The sequence below is a fragment of the Scyliorhinus torazame genome, chromosome 9 (genome assembly GCF_047496885.1).
Source record: "Scyliorhinus torazame isolate Kashiwa2021f chromosome 9, sScyTor2.1, whole genome shotgun sequence".
Taxonomy (NCBI): Eukaryota; Metazoa; Chordata; class Chondrichthyes; order Carcharhiniformes; family Scyliorhinidae; genus Scyliorhinus; species Scyliorhinus torazame.
Genome location: NC_092715.1, coordinates 267,636,128 through 267,652,085, shown reverse-complemented (window position 1 = coordinate 267,652,085; position 15,958 = coordinate 267,636,128).

Below are 15,958 nucleotides of genomic sequence, written 5' to 3'. Positions count from 1 at the left end.
CAGTGCGGTGCCCCATCAGTGCTGACTCTGTGACAGTGCGGTGCTCCATCAGTGCTGACTCTGTGACAGTGCGGTGCTCCATCAGTGCTGACTCTGTGACAGTGCGGTGCTCCATCAGTGCTGACTCTGTGACAGTGCGGTGCTCCATCAGTGCTGACTCTGTGACAGTGCGGTGCTCTATCAGTGCTGACTCTGTGACAGTGCGGTGCTCCATCAGTGCTGAACCCTGTGACAGTGCGTTGTTCCATCAGTGCTGACTCTGTGACAGTGCGGTGCTCCATCAGTGCTGACCCTGTGACAGTGCGGTGCTCCATCAGTGCTGACTCTGTGACAGTGCGGTGCTCCATCAGTGCTGACTCTGTGACAGTGCGGTGATCCATCAGTGCTGACTCTGTGACAGTGCGGTGCTCCATCAGTGCTGACTCTGTGACAGTGCGATGCTCCATCAGTGCTGACTCTGTGACAGTGCGGTGCTCCATCAGTGCTGGCTCTGTGACAGTGCGGTGATCCATCAGTGCTGACTCTGTGACAGTGCGGTGCTCCATCAGTGCTGGCTCTGTGACAGTGCTGTGATCCATCAGTGCTGACTCTGTGACAGTGCGGTGCTCTATCAGTGCTGGCTCTGTGACAGTGCGGTGTTCCATCAGTGCTGATCCTGTGACAGTGCGGTGCTCAATCAGTGTTGGCTCTGTGACAGTGCGATGCTCCATCAGTGTTGGCTCTGTGACAGTGCGGTGCTCCATCAGTGTTGGCTCTGTGACAGTGCGGTGCTCTATCAGTGCTGGCTCTGTGACAGTGCGGTGCTCCATCAGTGCTGACTCTGTGACAGTGCGGTGCTCCATCAGTGCTGGCTCTGTGACAGTGCGGTGCCCCATCAGTGCTGGCTCTGTGACAGTGCGGTGCCCCATCAGTGCTGACCCTGTGACAGTGCGGTGCTCCATCAGTGCTGACTCTGTGACAGTGCGGTGCCCCATCAGTGCTGGCTCTGTGACAGTGCGGTGCTCCGTCAGTGCTGACCCTGTGACAGTGCGGTGCTCCATCAGTGCTGGCTCTGTGACAGTGCGGTGCCCCATCAGTGCTGGCTCTGTGACAGTGCGGTGCTCTATCAGTGCTGACCCTGTGACAGTGCGGTGCCCCATCAGTGCTGACTCTGTGACAGTGCGGTGCCCCATCAGTGCTGACTCTGTGACAGTGCGGTGCTCCATCAGTGCTGGCTCTGTGACAGTGCGTTGCCCTATCAGTGCTGGCTCTGTGACAGTGCGGTGCTCCATCAGTGCTGGCTCTGTGACAGTGCGGTGTTCCATCAGTGCTGATCCTGTGACAGTGCGGTGCTCAATCAGTGTTGGCTCTGTGACAGTGCGGTGCTCCATCAGTGTTGGCTCTGTGACAGTGCTGTGCTCCATCAGTGTTGGCTCTGTGACAGTGCGCTGCTCTATCAGTGCTGGCTCTGTGACAGTGCGGTGTTCCATCAGTGCTGATCCTGTAACAGTGCGGTGCTCCATCAGTGTTGGCTCTGTGACAGTGCGGTGTTCCATCAGTGCTGACTCTGTGACAGTGCGATGCTCCATCAGTGTTGGCTCTGTGACAGTGCGGTGCTCAATCAGTGTTGGCTCTGTGACAGTGCGATGCTCCATCAGTGTTGGCTCTGTGACAGTGCGGTGCTCAATCAGTGTTGGCTCTGTGACAGTGCGATGCTCCATCAGTGTTGGCTCTGTGACAGTGCGGTGCTCAATCAGTGTTGGCTCTGTGACAGTGCGATGCTCCATCAGTGCTGGCTCTGTGACAGTGCGGTGCTCAATCAGTGTTGGCTCTGTGACAGTGCGATGCTCCATCAGTGCTGGCTCTGTGACAGTGCGGTGCTCAATCAGTGTTGGCTCTGTGACAGTGCGATGCTCCATCAGTGTTGGCTCTGTGACAGTGCGGTGCTCAATCAGTGTTGGCTCTGTGACAGTGCGATGCTCCATCAGTGCTGGCTCTGTGACAGTGCGGTGCTCCATCAGTGCTGACCCTGTGACAGTGCGGTGCTCCATCAGTGCTGACACTGTGACAGTGCGGTTCTCCATCAGTGTTGGCTCTGTGACAGTGCGGTGCTCCATCAGTGTTGGCTCTGTGACAGTGCGGTGCTCCATCAGTGCTGGCTCTGTGACAGTGCGATGCTCCATCAGTGCTGGCTCTGTGACAGTGCGGTGCTCCATCAGTGCTGGCTCTGTGACAGTGCGGTGCTCCATCAGTGCTGACTCTGTGACAGTGCGGTGCTCCATCAGTGCTGGCTCTGTGACAGTGCGGTGCTCCATCAGTGCTGACTCTGTGACAGTGCGGTGCTCCATCAGTGCTGGCTCTGTGACAGTGCGGTGCTCCATCAGTGCTGACTCTGTGACAGTGCGGTGCTCCATCAGTGCTGGCTCTGTGACAGTGCGGTGCTCCATCAGTGCTGACCCTGTGACAGTGCGGTGCTCCATCAGTGCTGACCCTGTGACAGTGCGGTGCTCCATCAGTGCTGACTCTGTGACAGTGCGGTCTCCATCAGTGCTGACTCTTTGACAGTGCGGTGCTCCATCAGTGTTGGCTCTGTGACAGTGCGGTGCTCCATCAGTGCTGACTCTGTGACAGTGCGGTGCTCCATCAGTGCTGGCTCTGTGACAGTGCGGTGCTCCATCAGTGCTGAGCCTGTGACAGTGCGGTGCTCCATCAGTGCTGACTCTGTGACAGTGCTGTGGTGTTGGGTGTTCTAACACACAGAAGAGCCAACACAGTTGCATATGGTACAACACTTGTTTATTTAAACTCACTATTTACAACTTGGTCTTTGCACTCTGCACGTGGGGGGCTCCCTGCTTGTGGTGTTTCAACAGCTCTTTCATGCTTCCTTCTCCCCCAGACCTACTGACCTCCAGGTGTCGTGCTCGTGCTTTTTATGTGGTTGGTGTTCTTGTCTGTGATTGGTTGTGGTGTTGTGTACTCTGATTTGCCTGTTAGTGTGTCCATCATGATGTGTGTGTTTGAATATCATGACATCCCCCCTTTTTACAAAGATATGTGCCTACGTGGTAATAAATATGATCGTGACGTGAGTGCATCTAAGAGTGTGTGTGTGTCGTGTGCAGCATGTGTCTATGACGGAACTATGTACATGGGGCGATGTCGAGTGCGTCACATGAATCCAGTTGTACCATAACATAACAGAAATGCGAACGAGAGAAGAAGAAAAAAAATTTTGAACAGTTGTCCAGTCAGACGACATCTGGAACGATAAACAACAACAGGTTATCATGTAAAATTGTCCAACTTATTAAACATATGAACTGTATTATAAGTCCATTCTAATGGGTTTGCGACGAATTCGGGTTGACCGCCTTAAGGGTGGATCAAGAACCACCGGCTGCTGTGCAGGCATGGCCATGGGTGGCGATGGAAAGGGCGTGATGTGCGGCAGCTCCACAAAGTCATCCTCGGAAGCCTGTTGAGGATCTGGCGTGTTGTGTGGCTGTGAACGTGGAAGTCGGCGAAGGGCGCGCCGATTGCGGCGACGCACGGAACCATCCGGCATGCGAACCAGGAACGAGCGGGGAGCCACTTGTCGGAGGACTTCGGCCGGTGCTGACCAGCCACCATACGGTTGATGGACGCGTACTTTGTCTCCGGAGGACAGGGGGGGCAGGTCCGTCGCTCGTGTGTCGTACCGACCTTTCTGGCGATCACGCTGCAGTTGCATGTCCCGAAGAACCGCCTCATGGTCTGTTGTCGGTGCCAGGACGGAAGGTACCGTCGTCCTGAGGGAGCGACCCATTAGTAGCTGCGCTGGCGAGAGGCCCGTGGATAACGGGGCCGATCGATAGGCCAGCAAGGCAAGGTTAAAGTCCGATCCGGCATCAGCCGCCTTGCACAGGAGCCGCTTTGCGATGTGGACACCCTTTTCAGCCTTCCCGTTCGATTGTGGATGCAGAGGGCTGGATGTCACATGAGTGAAACCATATGCTGCGGCAAAGGACGACCATTCACGGCTGGCAAAACAAGGTCCATTGTCTGACATGACAGTCCTTGGAATGCCATGGCGAGCAAACGTTTCCTTGCAGGCCCCAATGACTGCGGACGACGTCAGATCATGGAGAGGCATGACTTCCGGGTAGTTTGAGAAGTAGTCTATAATAACAATGTAATCTCTGCCGAGCGCGTGAAATAGGTCAACACCCACCTTCGCCCAGGGGGACGTCACCATCTCGTGTGGTAGAAGTGTTTCCGGAGGTTGCGCCGGCTGAAACCTCTGACAGGTTGTGCAGTTGAGCACCATGTTGGCTATGTCTTCATTAATACCCGGCCAATATACCGCCGCCCGGGCCCTTCGTCTGCATTTTTCGACACCCAAGTGGCCTTCGTGTAGTTGACGAAGAATCATCTGGCGCACACTGTGTGGAATGACGATCCTATGCGATTTCATAAGGACCCCGTCTATATTGGTGAGATCATCTCGCACATTGTAAAACTGGGGGCACTGCCCTTTTAGCCACCCTTCCGTCATGTGGCGCATCACTCGCTGCAGCAGAGGGTCAGTCGCCGTCTCTGCGCGTATGTGGGCCAGACAAGGATCATCAGCTGGCATATTTGCTGCTGTCAGAGTCACGTGTGCCTCAATTTGACGCACGAACCCCTCCGCATCTGGTGGTGTGCTCACTGCTCGGGAAAGAGTGTCCGCCACTATGAGTTCCTTCCCCGGAGTGTAGATCAGTTCAAAATCGTACCTCCTGAGTTTGAGTAAGATGCGCTGGAGGCGAGGAGTCATGTCGTTCAGGTCTTTGTTAATGATGTTGACCAGGGGGCGGTGGTCAGTTTCGACCGTGAATCGTGGCAGGCCATACACATAGTCGTGGAACTTGTCCAGTCCAGTTAACAAGCCCAGGCATTCTTTTTCGATTTGCGCGTAGCGCTGTTCGGTAGGGGTCATGGCTCGTGAGGCATACGCAACCGGGGCCCATGATGACGTGCTGTCTTTTTGCAGGAGTACCGCTCCAATACCAGATTGGCTGGCGTCTGTTGAGATCTTTGTAGGGCGAGTCGCGTCAAAGAAGGCCAGCACTGGTGCCGTGACCAGTTTGTGCTTGAGCTCCTCCCATTCCTGCTGATGCGACTGGTGCCAGTTGAATTCCGTCGATTTTTTTACGAGATGGCGCATGTTTGTTGTATGAGAAGCCAGGTTGGGAATGAACTTCCCAAGGAAGTTGACCATGCCCAGGAATCTTAAGACAGCCTTCTTGTCAGCCGGTCGTGGCATGGCTGTGATGGCGCTAACCTTGTCTGCATCGGGACGGACCCCGGACCTTGAGATGTGGTCCCCGAGGAATTTCAGCTCCGTCTGGCCGAAAGCACACTTCGCACGGTTGAGACGCAGGCCATTTTGCCGTATGCGGGTGAAGACACGTCGAAGACGATGCATGTGTTCCTGCGGAGTGGTGGACCAAATGATGATATCGTCCACATATACACGTACCCCTTCGATGCCTTCCATCATCTGCTCCATAATGCGGTGGAATACTTCAGATGCCGAAATGATGCCGAATGGCATCCGGTTGTAGCAGAATCTGCCAAAAGGGGTGTTGAATGTGCATAGTCTTCGGCTGGCCGGGTCCAGTTGGATCTGCCAGAATCCTTTGGACGCATCCAATTTAGTGAATATGTTGGCTCGCGCCATCTCGCTGGTGAGGTCTTCTCGTTTTGGGATGGGATAGTGTTCCCGCATGATGTTGTTGTTCAGATCTTTTGGATCTATACATATACGGAGCTCGCCAGAGGGCTTCTTTACACAGACCATGGAGCTGACCCATGGCGTGGGCTCCGTGACCTTGGATAGGACCCCTTGGTCCTGAAGAATCTGCAGTTGTGCCTTGAGGCGGTCTTTGAGAGGCGCAGGAACCCTGCGAGGTGCGTGAACGACAGGGATGGCGTCCGGTCTGAGTCGAATCTTGTACGTGTGTGGCAATGTCCCCATGCCTTCAAAAACCTCCTGGTTGTGAGCGAGGAGGGAATGGAGATTCGCGTGGAACTCAGCATCCGGGAAGTCGGATATCTCATCTGGAGAGAGAGACATGATGCGCTGTACCAGGTGAAGGACCTTACACGCTTGTGCGCCCAGTAACGAGTCCTTTGATGAGCCCACAACTTCGAAGGGGAGTGTGGCCGTGTACCCCTTGTGAGTCACCTGTAGCTGGCAAGATCCTGCGGACGGGATAACGTTCCCGTTATAGTCAACCATCTTAAGCCGGGATGGTGTGATGAGTGGTTTGACCTTCATGGCCTGGACTGCAGAGTAAGCAATCAGGTTGGCGGATGCGCCGGTGTCCAGACGGAAGGCGACGCGCGATCGGTTGACCGTCAGGGTGGCACACCACTCATCGTCTGGATTGATGGCATTGACCTTGTTGACATCAATGACGGCAACTCTGAAGTCATCCTGGTCATCTGCATCACTTAACTGGAAGTCTTGATGCGTGGGCTGGACGGTCCTGACTCGTGTGCGAGGTTGTCGAGGATGCGCCGGATCCATGGGTTGAGCCGCACGACAGCGGGCTGCGTAGTGGCCTATCATGGCACATCTGTTGCACTGTTGGTATTTTGCAGGACATTGCCCTTTTAAGTGTAGACCTCCACACTTGCTGCACGTCATGACGTCACGGCGTTCGTTGCGCCACTGCGCATGCGCAGTGCGATCTTGCGGTGGGCGCGCCTGCGCAGTGCGTCCCTCGTTGTGGCCGTTATTCTTGGCGCGCACCTGCGCGGGAGACCGCGAAAAGCGCGGGAAGCGGCCGCTGTCGTCCGGGCCGTGGGGCGGGAAGAAATCGACGGCCTGGATGCGTTCAACGTCGTGGGCGGCCTGGCTTGCCGATTCGACGGCTGGGGACCCCCTCCGTGCCAACTCGGACGCCTGGAATTGGGCAAAACGGCAGGTCGCATTTTCATGGAGGACACAGGCTTCCACAGCAGACGCTAAGGTGAGGCTCTTTATTTTAAGAAGCTGCTGGCGTAGGCCACTGGAGGCAACGCCAAAAACAATCTGGTCCCTGATCATGGACTCTGTGGTGGTGCCGTAACCGCAGGACTGCGCTAGAATCCGGAGGTGCGTCAAAAAGGGTTGAAAAAGCTCCTCCTTACCTTGCAGGCGTTGCTGAAAGATGTATCTTTCGAAAGTTTCGTTTACTTCAGTTTGAAAGTGCTGGTCCATTTTGAGGATGACCGTGTCATATTTGGCCTGGTTTTCGCCTTCCTCGAACACCAGTGAATTAAAGACATCATTTGGGTGGGGGCCTGCGTAGAAGAGGAGCATTGCAATCTTCGAATCATCCGAGACATTCTGTTTTTCGGTGGCACGGATGTACAGGTCAAATCGCTGCCTGTAGAGCTTCCAGTTGGTGCCTAGGTTCCCCGTGACTTGCATCGGCTGCGGTTTGCCGGTGTGGTCCATGTCCAGAATGGCAGGTTGGTAGGCAGGTATCGATCCACTCCTGTACCATGTGGTGTTGGGTGTTCTAACACACAGAAGAGCCAACACAGTTGCATATGGTACAACACTTGTTTATTTAAACTCACTATTTACAACTTGGTCTTTGCACTCTGCACGTGGGGGGCTCCCTGCTTGTGGTGTTTCAACAGCTCTTTCATGCTTCCTTCTCCCCCAGACCTACTGACCTCCAGGTGTCGTGCTCGTGCTTTTTATGTGGTTGGTGTTCTTGTCTGTGATTGGTTGTGGTGTTGTGTACTCTGATTTGCCTGTTAGTGTGTCCATCATGATGTGTGTGTTTGAATATCATGACAAGTGCGGTGCTCCATCAGTGCTGACTCTGTGACAGTGCGGTGCTCCATCAGTGCTGACCCTGTGACAGTGCGGTGCCCCATCAGTGCTGACTCTGTGACAGTGCGGTGCTCTATCAGTGCTGACCCTGTGACAGTGCGGTGCTCCATCAGTGCTGACTCTGTGACAGTGCGGTGCTCCATCAGTGCTGACTCTGTGACAGTGCGGTACTCCATCAGTGCTGACTCTGTGACAGTGCGGTGCTCCATCAGTGCTGACCCTGTGACAGTGCGGTGCCCCATCAGTGCTGACTCTGTGACAGTGCGGTGCTCCATCAGTGTTGGCTCTGTGACAGTGCGGTGCTCCATCAGTGCTGACTCTGTGACAGTGCGATGCTCCATCAGTGCTGACTCTGTGACAGTGCGGTCTCCATCAGTGCTGACCCTGTGACAGTGCGGTCTCCATCAGTGCTGACTCTGTGACAGTGCGATGCTCCATCAGTGTTGGCTCTGTGACAATGCGGTGCTCCATCAGTGTTGGCTCTGTGACAATGCGGTGCTCCATCAGTGCTGGCTCTGTGACAGTGCGGTGCTCCATCAGTGCTGACTCTGTGACAGTGCGGTTCTCCATCAGTGCTGACTCTGTGACAGTGCGATGCTCCATCAGTGCTGACTCTGTGACAGTGCGGTGCTCCATCAGTGTTGGCTCTGTGACAGTGCGGTGCTCCATCAGTGCTGACTCTGTGACAGTGCGGTGCTCCATCAGTGCTGACTCTGTGACAGTGCGGTGCTCCATCAGTGCTGACTCTGTGACAGTGCGATGCTCCATCAGTGCTGACCCTGTGACAGTGCGATGCTCCATCAGTGCTGGCTCAGTGACAGTGCGGTGCCCCATCAGTGCTGACTCTGTGACAGTGCGATGCTCCATCACTGCTGACCCTGTGACAGTGCGATGCTCCATCAGTGCTGACCCTGTGACAGTGCGATGCTCCATCAGTGCTGGCTCTGTGACAGTGCGGTGCCCCATCAGTGCTGACTCTGTGACAGTGCGGTGCTCCATCAGTGCTGACTCTGTGACAGTGCGGTGCTCCATCAGTGCTGACTCTGTGACAGTGCGGTGCTCCATCAGTGCTGGCTCTGTGACAGTGCGGTGCTCCATCAGTGCTGACTCTGTGACAGTGCGGTGCTCCATCAGTGCTGACTCTGTGACAGTGCGGTGCTCCATCAGTGCTGACCCTGTGACAGTGCGATGCTCCATCAGTACTGGCTCTGTGACAGTGCGGTGCCCCATCAGTGCTGACTCTGTGACAGTGCGGTGCTCCATCAGTGCTGACTCTGTGACAGTGCGGTGCTCCATCAGTGCTGACCCTGTGACAGTGCGATGCTCCATCAGTACTGGCTCTGTGACAGTGCGGTGCCCCATCAGTGCTGACTCTGTGACAGTGCGGTGCCCCATCAGTGCTGACACTGTGACAGTACAGTGCTCCATCAGTGCTGACTCTGTGACAGTGCGGTGCTCCATCAGTGCTGACTCTGTGACAGTGCGGTGCTCCATCAGTGCTGACCCAGTGACAGTGCGGTGCTCCATCAGTACTGGCTCTGTGACAGTGCGGTGCTCCATCAGTGCTGACTCTCTGACAGTGCGGTGCTCCATCAGTGCTGACTCTGTGACAGTGCGGTGCTCCATCAGTGCTGGCTCTGTGACAGTGCGGTCTCCATCAGTGCTGGCTCTGTGACAGTGCGATGCTCCATCAGTGCTGACTCTGTGACAGTGCGGTGCTCCATCAGTGCTGACCCTGTGACAGTGCGGTGCTCCATCAGTGCTGACTCTGTGACAGTGCGGTGCTCCATCAGTGCTGACTCTGTGACAGTGCGGTGCTCCATCAGTGCTGACTCTGTGACAGTGCGGTGCTCCATCAGTGCTGGCCTTGTGACAGTGCGGTGCTCCATCAGTGCTGACTCTGTGACATTGCGGTGCTTCATCAGTGCTGACCCTGTGACAGTACGGTGCTCCATCAGTGCTGACTCTGTGACAGTGCGGTGCTCCATCAGTGCTGACCCTGTGACAGTGCGGTGCTCCATCAGTGCTGACTCTGTGACAGTGCGGTGCTCGATCAGTGCTGACTCTGTGACAGTGCGGTGCTCCATCAGTGCTGGCCTTGTGACAGTGCGGTGCTCCATCAGTGCTGGCTCTGTGACAGTGCGGTGCTCCATCAGTGCTGACCCTGTGACAGTGCGGTGCTCCATCAGTGCTGACTCTGTGACAGTGCGGTGCTCGATCAGTGCTGACTCTGTGACAGTGCGGTGCTCCATCAGTGCTGGCCTTGTGACAGTGCGGTGCTCCATCAGTGCTGGCTCTGTGACAGTGCGGTGCTCCATCAGTGCTGACCCTGTGACAGTGCGGTGCCCCATCAGTGCTGACTCTGTGACAGTGCGGTGCTCCATCAGTGCTGACTCTGTGACAGTGCGGTGCTCCATCAGTGCTGACCCTGTGACAGTGCGGTGCTCCATCAGTGCTGGTTCTGTGACAGTGCGGTGCTCCATCAGTGCTGGCTCTGTGACAGTGCGGTGCTCCATCAGTGCTGACCCTGTGACAGTGCGGTGCTCCATCAGTACTGGCTCTGTGACAGTGCGGTGCCCCATCAGTGCTGACCCTGTGACAGTGCGGTGCTCCATCAGTGCTGGCTCTGTGACAGTGCGGTGCTCCATCAGTGCTGGCCCTGTGACAGTGCGGTGCTCCATCAGTACTGGCTCTGTGACAGTGCGGTGCTCTATCAGTGCTGACTCTGTGACAGTGCGGTGCTCCATCAGTGCTGGCTCTGTGACAGTGCGGTGCTCCATCAGTGCTGACTCTGTGACAGTGCGGTGCTCCATCAGTGCTGACTCTGTGACAGTGCGGTGCTCCATCAGTGCTGACTCTGTGACAGTGCGGTGCTCCATCAGTGCTGGCTCTGTGACAGTGCGGTGCTCCATCAGTGCTGACTCTGTGACAGTGCGGTGCTCCATCAGTGCTGGCTCTGTGACAGTGCGGTGCTCCATCAGTGCTGACCCTGTGACAGTGCGATGCTCCATCAGTGCTGGCTCAGTGACAGTGCGGTGCCCCATCAGTGCTGACTCTGTGACAGTGCGATGCTCCATCAGTGCTGACCCTGTGACAGTGCGATGCTCCATCAGTGCTGACCCTGTTACAGTGCGATGCTCCATCAGTGCTGGCTCTGTGACAGTGCGGTGCCCCATCAGTGCTGACTCTGTGACAGTGCGGTGCTCCATCAGTGCTGACTCTGTGACAGTGCGATGCTCCATCAGTGCTGGCTCTGTGACAGTGCGGTGCCCCATCAGTGCTGACTCTGTGACAGTGCGGTGCTCCATCAGTGCTGGCTCTGTGACAGTGCGATGCTCCATCAGTGCTGGCTCTGTGACAGTGCGGTGCCCCATCAGTGCTGACTCTGTGACAGTGCGGTGCTCCATCAGTGCTGGCTCTGTGACAGTGCGGTGCTCCATCAGTGCTGACTCTGTGACAGTGCGGTGCTCCATCAGTGCTGGCTCTGTGACAGTGCGGTGCTCCATCAGTGCTGACTCTGTGACAGTGCGGTGCTCCATCAGTGCTGACTCTGTGACAGTGCGGTGCTCCATCAGTGCTGACCCTGTGACAGTGCGATGCTCCATCAGTACTGGCTCTGTGACAGTGCGGTGCCCCATCAGTGCTGACTCTGTGGCAGTGCGGTGCTCCATCAGTGCTGCCTCTGTGACAGTGCGGTGCTCCATCAGTGCTGACCCTGTGACAGTGCGATGCTCCATCAGTACTGGCTCTGTGACAGTGCGGTGCCCCATCAGTGCTGACTCTGTGACAGTGCGGTGCCCCATCAGTGCTGACACTGTGACAGTGCGGTGCTCCATCAGTGCTGACTCTGTGACAGTGCGGTGCTCCATCAGTGCTGACTCTGTGACAGTGCGGTGCTCCATCAGTGCTGACCCAGTGACAGTGCGGTGCTCCATCAGTACTGGCTCTGTGACAGTGCGGTTCTCCATCAGTGCTGACTCTGTGACAGTGCGGTGCTCCATCAGTGCTGACTCTGTGACAGTGCGGTGCTCCATCAGTGCTGGCTCTGTGACAGTGCGGTCTCCATCAGTGCTGGCTCTGTGACAGTGCGGTGCTCCATCAGTGCTGACCCTGTGACAGTGCGGTGTTCCATCAGTGCTGACTCTGTGACAGTGCGGTGCTCCATCAGTGCTGACTCTGTGACAGTGCGGTGCTCCATCAGTGCTGACCCTGTGACAGTGCGGTGCTCCATCAGTGCTGACCCTGTGACAGTGCGGTGCTCCATCAGTGCTGACTCTGTGACAGTGCGGTGCTCCATCAGTGCTGGCTCTGTGACTGTGCGGTGCTCCATCAGTGCTGACCCTGTGACAGTGCGGTGCTCCATCAGTGCTGGCTCTGTGACAGTGCGGTGCTCCATCAGTGTTGGCTCTGTGACAGTGCGGTGCTCCATCAGTGCTGACCCTGTGACAGTGCGGTGCTCCATCAGTGCTGACTCTGTGACAGTGCGGTGCTCCATCAGTGCTGACTCTGTGACAGTGCGGTGCTCCATCAGTGTTGGCTCTGTGACAGTGCGGTGCTCCATCAGTGCTGACCCTGTGACAGTGCGGTGCTCCATCAGTGCTGACTCTGTGACAGTGCGGTGCTCCATCAGTGCTGGCTCTGTGACAGTGCGGTGCTCCATCAGTGCTGACCTTGTGACAGTGCGGTGCTCCATCAGTGCTGACTCTGTGACAGTGCGGTGCTCCATCAGTGCTGACTCTGTGACAGTGCGGTGCTCCATCAGTGCTGACCCTGTGACAGTGCGGTGCCCCATCAGTGCTGACTCTGTGACAGTGCGGTGCTCCATCAGTGCTGACTCTGTGACAGTGCGGTGCTCCATCAGTGCTGACTCTGTGACAGTGCGGTGCTCCATCAGTGCTGACTCTGTGACAGTGCGGTGCTCCATCAGTGCTGACTCTGTGACAGTGCGGTGCTCTATCAGTGCTGACTCTGTGACAGTGCGGTGCTCCATCAGTGCTGAACCCTGTGACAGTGCGTTGTTCCATCAGTGCTGACTCTGTGACAGTGCGGTGCTCCATCAGTGCTGACCCTGTGACAGTGCGGTGCTCCATCAGTGCTGACTCTGTGACAGTGCGGTGCTCCATCAGTGCTGACTCTGTGACAGTGCGGTGATCCATCAGTGCTGACTCTGTGACAGTGCGGTGCTCCATCAGTGCTGACTCTGTGACAGTGCGATGCTCCATCAGTGCTGACTCTGTGACAGTGCGGTGCTCCATCAGTGCTGGCTCTGTGACAGTGCGGTGATCCATCAGTGCTGACTCTGTGACAGTGCGGTGCTCCATCAGTGCTGGCTCTGTGACAGTGCTGTGATCCATCAGTGCTGACTCTGTGACAGTGCGGTGCTCCATCAGTGCTGACTCTGTGACAGTGCGGTGCTCCATCAGTGCTGGCTCTGTGACAGTGCGGTGATCCATCAGTGCTGGCTCTGTGACAGTGCGGTGATCCATCAGTGCTGACTCTGTGACAGTGCGGTGCTCCATCAGTGCTAACTCTGTGACAGTGCGGTTTTCCATCAGTGCTGGCTCTGTGACAGTGCGGTGCTCCATCAGTGCTGACTCTGTGACAGTTCGATGCTCCATCAGTGCTGACTCTGTGACAGTGCGGTGCTCCATCAGTGCTGGCCTTGTGACAGTGCGGTGCTCCATCAGTGCTGACCCTGTGACAGTGCGGTGCTCCATCAGTGCTGGCTCTGTGACAGTGCGGTGCTCCATCAGTGCTGACCCTGTGTCAGTGCGGTGCTCCTTCAGTGCTGACTCTGTGACAGTGCGGTGCTCCATCAGTGCTGACTCTGTGACAGTGCGGTGCTCCATCAGTGCTGACTCTGTGACAGTGCGGTGCCCCATCAGTGCTGACTCTGTGACAGTGCGGTGCTCCATCAGTGCAGACCCTGTGACAGTGCGGTGCTCCAGCAGTGCTGGCTCTGTGACAGTGCGGTGCCCCATCAGTGCTGGCTCTGTGACAGTGCGGTGCTCCATCAGTGCTGACTCTGTGACAGTGCGGTGCTCCATCAGTGCTGACTCTGTGACAGTGCGGTGCTCCATCAGTGCTGACCCAGTGACAGTGCGGTGCTCCATCAGTACTGGCTCTGTGACAGTGCGGTTCTCCATCAGTGCTGACTCTGTGACAGTGCGGTGCTCCATCAGTGCTGACTCTGTGACAGTGCGGTGCTCCATCAGTGCTGGCTCTGTGACAGTGCGGTCTCCATCAGTGCTGGCTCTGTGACAGTGCGGTGCTCCATCAGTGCTGACCCTGTGACAGTGCGGTGTTCCATCAGTGCTGACTCTGTGACAGTGCGGTGCTCCATCAGTGCTGACTCTGTGACAGTGCGGTGCTCCATCAGTGCTGACCCTGTGACAGTGCGGTGCTCCATCAGTGCTGACCCTGTGACAGTGCGGTGCTCCATCAGTGCTGACTCTGTGACAGTGCGGTGCTCCATCAGTGCTGGCTCTGTGACTGTGCGGTGCTCCATCAGTGCTGACCCTGTGACAGTGCGGTGCTCCATCAGTGCTGGCTCTGTGACAGTGCGGTGCTCCATCAGTGTTGGCTCTGTGACAGTGCGGTGCTCCATCAGTGCTGACCCTGTGACAGTGCGGTGCTCCATCAGTGCTGACTCTGTGACAGTGCGGTGCTCCATCAGTGCTGACTCTGTGACAGTGCGGTGCTCCATCAGTGTTGGCTCTGTGACAGTGCGGTGCTCCATCAGTGCTGACCCTGTGACAGTGCGGTGCTCCATCAGTGCTGACTCTGTGACAGTGCGGTGCTCCATCAGTGCTGGCTCTGTGACAGTGCGGTGCTCCATCAGTGCTGACCTTGTGACAGTGCGGTGCTCCATCAGTGCTGACTCTGTGACAGTGCGGTGCTCCATCAGTGCTGACTCTGTGACAGTGCGGTGCTCCATCAGTGCTGACCCTGTGACAGTGCGGTGCCCCATCAGTGCTGACTCTGTGACAGTGCGGTGCTCCATCAGTGCTGACTCTGTGACAGTGCGGTGCTCCATCAGTGCTGACTCTGTGACAGTGCGGTGCTCCATCAGTGCTGACTCTGTGACAGTGCGGTGCTCCATCAGTGCTGACTCTGTGACAGTGCGGTGCTCTATCAGTGCTGACTCTGTGACAGTGCGGTGCTCCATCAGTGCTGAACCCTGTGACAGTGCGTTGTTCCATCAGTGCTGACTCTGTGACAGTGCGGTGCTCCATCAGTGCTGACCCTGTGACAGTGCGGTGCTCCATCAGTGCTGACTCTGTGACAGTGCGGTGCTCCATCAGTGCTGACTCTGTGACAGTGCGGTGATCCATCAGTGCTGACTCTGTGACAGTGCGGTGCTCCATCAGTGCTGACTCTGTGACAGTGCGATGCTCCATCAGTGCTGACTCTGTGACAGTGCGGTGCTCCATCAGTGCTGGCTCTGTGACAGTGCGGTGATCCATCAGTGCTGACTCTGTGACAGTGCGGTGCTCCATCAGTGCTGGCTCTGTGACAGTGCTGTGATCCATCAGTGCTGACTCTGTGACAGTGCGGTGCTCCATCAGTGCTGACTCTGTGACAGTGCGGTGCTCCATCAGTGCTGGCTCTGTGACAGTGCGGTGATCCATCAGTGCTGGCTCTGTGACAGTGCGGTGATCCATCAGTGCTGACTCTGTGACAGTGCGGTGCTCCATCAGTGCTAACTCTGTGACAGTGCGGTTTTCCATCAGTGCTGGCTCTGTGACAGTGCGGTGCTCCATCAGTGCTGACTCTGTGACAGTTCGATGCTCCATCAGTGCTGACTCTGTGACAGTGCGGTGCTCCATCAGTGCTGGCCTTGTGACAGTGCGGTGCTCCATCAGTGCTGACCCTGTGACAGTGCGGTGCTCCATCAGTGCTGGCTCTGTGACAGTGCGGTGCTCCATCAGTGCTGACCCTGTGTCAGTGCGGTGCTCCTTCAGTGCTGACTCTGTGACAGTGCGGTGCTCCATCAGTGCTGACTCTGTGACAGTGCGGTGCTCCATCAGTGCTGACTCTGTGACAGTGCGGTGCCCCATCAGTGCTGACTCTGTGACAGTGCGGTGCTCCATCAGTGCAGACCCTGTGACAGTGCGGTGC